The following is a 6,000-nucleotide window of genomic DNA, read 5'->3' on the forward strand; positions in this document are numbered from 1 at the left end:
AGTTAAGAATAACTTAGGGAATATTCTTGTAGTTCGTTCTAATACCATGCTAATGACTTTCTAGAGTATCTAATTGTGGTGCTTATCATATTTATTATGTGGCTAGATCAGATTAGTTATCCTTGTCACTATTATCATTTCATATATCTTTTATGTGACACTTATCCCTGTATGAAGAGTTAGATATAATGTTCTCAATTATACATGCAATGATAGATGCTCAATCTCATATTCTATTCTGTAATCAATATTGATGATTGATTAATCCCTTCCCAGTGGTAAAAATATAAATAACGATACCTGGAATACTTCCCGGTTAAAATGCTGCATCGGTATTAATCTGTGCGCTTGCAGATCCCATTCATTATTTATTTATAAGAGCAATTGCATATTTCAATACCGCGTCTCTTATATCATGCTGGGGATGACAACTTGGCTTAAGTGGTGTAAGGGATAGGTTTGGCATTTTTGGCACCGTTGCTAGATTTAGAGAACTTAGTCTACTTTTAGTAATGATGTTAAGAATACCCAACAATAACCGTATAGGTCGTGTGCACTACACCACTGTTGAAGAAATCCCTGAGGGTGAAGTAGTCACCGCTGGTATGTTCCTTGTAAATCAACACCCTGCAGTTGTCTTATTTGATTCTGGAGCTTCACATTCATTTATGAGTCAAGCATTCGCATCTAAGCATGGGCAACATGTCATTGACCTTGATAGTTGTTGACGGTCCTTAAGTATCAAATTTAATTATCAAATAAATAAAGAAAAGGATCCAAATGAAATCAACATCTAGACTTAGGGTTTTATCTAACAGAATTCCACGAGTTTTGGTGTTTGTCTATTTCTGCAGGGGGTTATCAGGAAATATGGAAGAAAGGCCCACATGTCGGGATTACGTAAAGATATTAACGTGCCGCGCAATTATCTTACATCTAGAAGACTTCAGAAGCCACGAGACCGAAGCGGAGGCGAAACGGGGCCTGACCCTGGGCGCCCGCCCGCCCTGCCCCTGAGTCCAATCAGGACTCTACTTTGCGGGAGATTTCCACCGACCTAAAGGATGAATCTAAACCATACAATCTATGTCGGTTTGATCCAATGGCCCATATTCACTTGAAGGGACTATAAAACCAGACCCCTTGGCCCCTGGAGGAGAGAGCCTCTCAACCCTAATTCATTGTTCCATCAAGGGAGAAGAAGCCTCTGATCAAGATTAGAGCCACCACATCAATTAGATATCTAGATTAGCATAGCTACATAGGATTAGAACTAGAAGGAGTCAATCTTCGATTGGTTTCCGGATCTGTTAGGAGGATTCTTGGTAATTCTCTAATTGTGCTTCTAATTGCTTTCTAATTATCTTTGTTCTTCAATATTATGAATATGACTTTGTTCTACTTCAATATATTGCTTATGACTTTGCTCTACTTGCTTATATTCAAGATTATATTGTTCTTAGTTTATCATAGTTATGTACTTGGCTTAGTTAGATTCGATCTATATACATGCTTAGGATCGTATAGCATTTATCCATCGGATCCATGGGTAAATGATAGATATTGTGTAGGCGTGGTGCGTATACCGTATTTATCTGTGATTGTACCCAATATGCCAGATCGTGGGGTAGTTCGTGATAGTGACAGCTTCATTGATTCTTATATAGTCCCCCTCTCGTGCATTGGGCTGGCAGAGCAACATTATTACAGGGGAGTGATTGCTATGTTTCTCATATTCCTTGCTAATATCACTATGCATGGGCGTAGTCTTGTCTCACAATGATTGCTAAGTATGCTTGCACTAACTATGATATGTTAGACTATATAGTTAAGAATAACTTAGGGAATATTCTTGTAGTTCGTTCTAATACCATGCTAATGACTTTCTAGAGTATCTAATTGAGGTGCTTATCATATTTATATGTTGCTGATCAGATTAATTATCTTTGTCACTATTATTATTTCATATATCTTTTATGTGACACTTATCCCTGTATGAAGAGTTAGATATAATGTTCTCAATTATACATGCAATGATAGATGCTCAATCTCATATTCTATTCCATAATCAATATTGATGATTGCTAATCCCTTCCCAGTGGTAAAAATATAAATAACGATACCTGGAATACTTCCCGGTTAAAATGCTGCATCGGTATTAATCTGTGCGCTTGCAGATCCCGTTCATTATTTATTTAGAAGAGCAATTGCATATTTCAATACCGCGTCTCTTATATCATGCTGGGGATGACAACTTGGCTTAAGTGGTGTGAGGGATAGGTTTGGCAGTTTTGGCACCGTTACTAGATTTAGAGAACTTAGTCTACTTTTAGTAATGATGTTAAGAATACCCAACAAGCATTTTTGGCGCTGTTGCCGGGGAAGGTTGATTACCAATCAGGAATAGAATAAAAGATTTTGAGTTATCATTCGCATCACTAATATGATTGAGCTTATCTATTCTCTCATACAGTTTTACCCCAATATTTTTCTATTTTATCTTATGCAGGGGAATGTATGAATAGAAGACATCTTCCAGGAAATTTTGTTGACAATCCTGAAGCATTATTCAAGAAGACGAGAGCAAAGCTCAAGAAGAGATCATTAACACTTCAGCAAGAAGCTTCATCCAATCAAGAAGATCACCGGAACTTGTCTTCAGAGTTCGAAGCCATGGCGAACAAATCAATCCGCGAGTTCTCAGCTCCCACTACGGACAACATCCGCACTGGACCTGCTGCAGAGATCGATGGCAACTTTGAGCTCAAGCCTGGACTTATCAATATGGTGCAATCCAACCAGTTCTGTGGGAAGGCACACGAAGATGCTAGTGCTCATTTACAACACTTCCTGGAGATTTGCAACACATTCACCATATCAGAAGTTTCCAAAGATGCTATATTACTTCGCCTCTTCCCATTCTCACTATTAGGAAGAGCGAAGCAGTGGTTCTACGCTACAAAGGAGAAGAATACTACGTGGGCACTCTGCTCAACAAACTTCCTGGCAAAGTTCTTTCCCATGGGCAAGACCAATGCTCTCCGTGGAAAGATTACAAGTTTTCAGCAACAAAATGATGAATCTGTTCCAGAAGCATGGGAGCGCTTTCAAGACTACATCCTAGAATGCCCCCATCATGGAATGGAGAGTTGGCTATTGATGCAGACATTTTATCATGGGCTCGGCAACAGTGCCCGAGAGACCATGGATGCTGCAGCTGGAGGAGCATTCTTATCACTTACTATACCACAAGCCACAGCTCTTGTGGAGAAGATGGCGTCCAATCAAAGCTGGAATGAAGAGAGGACCCAGACACGCAAGAGAGGTGGAGGTATGCATCAGCTGAAGGAGGTAGACATGCTGTCTGCAAAGCTAGACCTGCTCATGAAGAAGCTCGACGATAGAGCTGGAGACAAGAAAGAAGTTATGCACATCTACGACTCTCACATGACTTGTGAGGAGTGTGGAGACACTGGACACTCAGGCAACCACTGCCCTGAGATGCTTGAGGATGTGAACTACATCAACAACAACAACAACAACAACAACTACAACCGTCCTCAACAAAATCAAGGTTGGAATCAACAGAGGCCTAACTACTCAGGTAATTATCAAGGTAACAATTCTTACAACAATAATAATAATTTTCCACCTTTGAGAGAGTTAGTGTCTAATCAAGGAAAGCTAATGGATAACCTATCTAAGAAATTGGCATCTAATGATAAAATGCTAGAAAATATAAATAATAGAATGGATAATTTTTCTACTGCCATCAAGAATCAAATTAGCTTTAATAAAATGATTGAATCTCAGTTAAATCAAATAGCTGCTGCTGTTCCAACTACTAACCCCAGTATTCCATCACAACCAGAAGGATTAGAATCTGCAAATCTTGTAGACATGTTTGATGCAGGTAATTGGAGTAACCCCGTCACTGAATTTTCTACTGACCGTCTGTCGGTCAAGAGAGGCGATCCAGGACGCCCCGTCATCCCGATCTCCATCGGCATGGTGGACGTTCCAGAAGCACTCTGCGACTTTGGCTCCAGTGTCAACATTATACCCAGGGTACTCTATGAAAAATTCATTACATATCCTTTATTAGAGACAACCATGTGTTTGCAGTTTGCAGATCAGACGATAACTTTCCCAAAAGGAATAGTGAAGAACCTTTGTGTCTGAGTTGGTACCTTATATGCCCCAGCAGACTTCGTAGTGGTAGAGACCGGAAATGATGAGAGAGCACCTATCATCCTAGGGAGGCCATTCTTGAACACCACGGGAGCTGTCATCTACGCTAGTGCTGCCAAGATCAGTTTCTACGTCAAAGGGAGGAAGGAGACATTTTTCTTCAAGAACAAGACTACACAAATTCCAGATCAATCCAGACGTGAATCAAGGAAGAGGACCAACAGGAGAAACAGGAACAAGCAAGTGTGGACCGAGCCAGCTAAGATGGTCACTGTAGTTCATAGAGGTCAAGATCATCAACTTAAGTCACCGTTTTTGACCAAGAAGGACGACCCAGGAATGCCAAGCATCTACTGCTCCATACATGGATATAGCTTCTACAAGACGATTTGCGACACCGGATCGGGCGTCAACATAATGGCCGCAGTCACCTATCGGCTCTTGTTCGGGACCATGCCACTAAGACCAACATACATTCAGCTCCAGATGGCAGATCAGACATTTCGAGAAGTTAAAGGAATAGTAACTGATGTCCCAGTCAAAATAGACGATCACTTTGTCTACACAGACTTTTAGGTTATTGACATGGAAGAAGATGAATACGATCCACCCATCATCCTTGGAAGACCGTTCCTCAGCACCGTTAAAGCAATTATCTACATTGGAACCGGAGAAGTCCATATGCACTTCCCCTCAGAGAAGGTACGCCGTTATTTTACTGACCCTGACTATATCGTTGAAGAATCTAAGCAGGTCAGAAAGAGATGCAACCGCAACCAGAGGAGGCAGATCATCAAGGACGGATGGGCAGACTATGAAGGAGAAGTCGTAAGATCAGAAGACGTTGAGTTTAAACAGAATTATCCAGAGGAAATTGAAGCACCGAGTCAGGTATGGAAAATGAAGATAACTATACAAGAAGAGGAGGCGCTACCGGAAGTACCGACTACGCCACCCAACGAACCTCAGGACGATTAAGAAATTGGAGAGTCCCGTTCGGAGGACTTAAAAACACCGAAAGCCTTGCCAAGAGGTAAACTTGGTAGTTATCCTTTCCCTTTCAATTATTTCAAATAGTTTACTTAGTTAATCATGTTCGCATTATCCTAAAAATAAAATAAAAATGTGAAAAAACTGTAAGCCCCATGTGAGTAGACGAGTGACATAAAATCCATAAGTACATTCACTGTGGTGGCATAAAAATAAAATAAATATTTTTCTGCTTTATAAAATGAAAATACAAAAACAGGGAGTAATAGTTATTAAGGAGTCTCAACATGATGAAGGCTAGATATTTATACTAACACTTAATCAGTTTCACAAGCTTTGTTGTCTATTTGAGCTCCACAGAATTTAAGAATCAAGAAGACTAGCAGACGGAGGACATTCTAATTGCTGTCAGAATGCTGCTGACTTTCAAATACACCTCTACCACCTGCTAGCTACATCAAGAGAAATTACGTCAAAATTCAGCTTGGGGGAGAGCACCCCCATTTATCCCGATAAGTATTTCTATCTATCTTTATACTTATACTATTTTATAATATAAATATACATAACTATGAAAAACCAAATAAAGATTTCGTACTTATATATTTGTCTTTTGCTTAGTGTGTTTAATAAATAAATAAAGTGGCTATGCTAATCTGTATCTAAATAAAACTTAAGCATGGATATGATGAATAGTTGCTCTGCCTAATTTGCACATTTTAAGTTCTCTCTCAAGTTTAGATATAACTGTTATAATTTAAAGCTTGCTCTAGACCTAAACTTGTGGGATGAAAACTTGATCTGAAGTCTATGTTGTTA

The sequence above is a fragment of the Sorghum bicolor genome, chromosome 9 (genome assembly GCF_000003195.3).
Source record: "Sorghum bicolor cultivar BTx623 chromosome 9, Sorghum_bicolor_NCBIv3, whole genome shotgun sequence".
NCBI lineage: Eukaryota > Viridiplantae > Streptophyta > Magnoliopsida > Poales > Poaceae > Sorghum > Sorghum bicolor.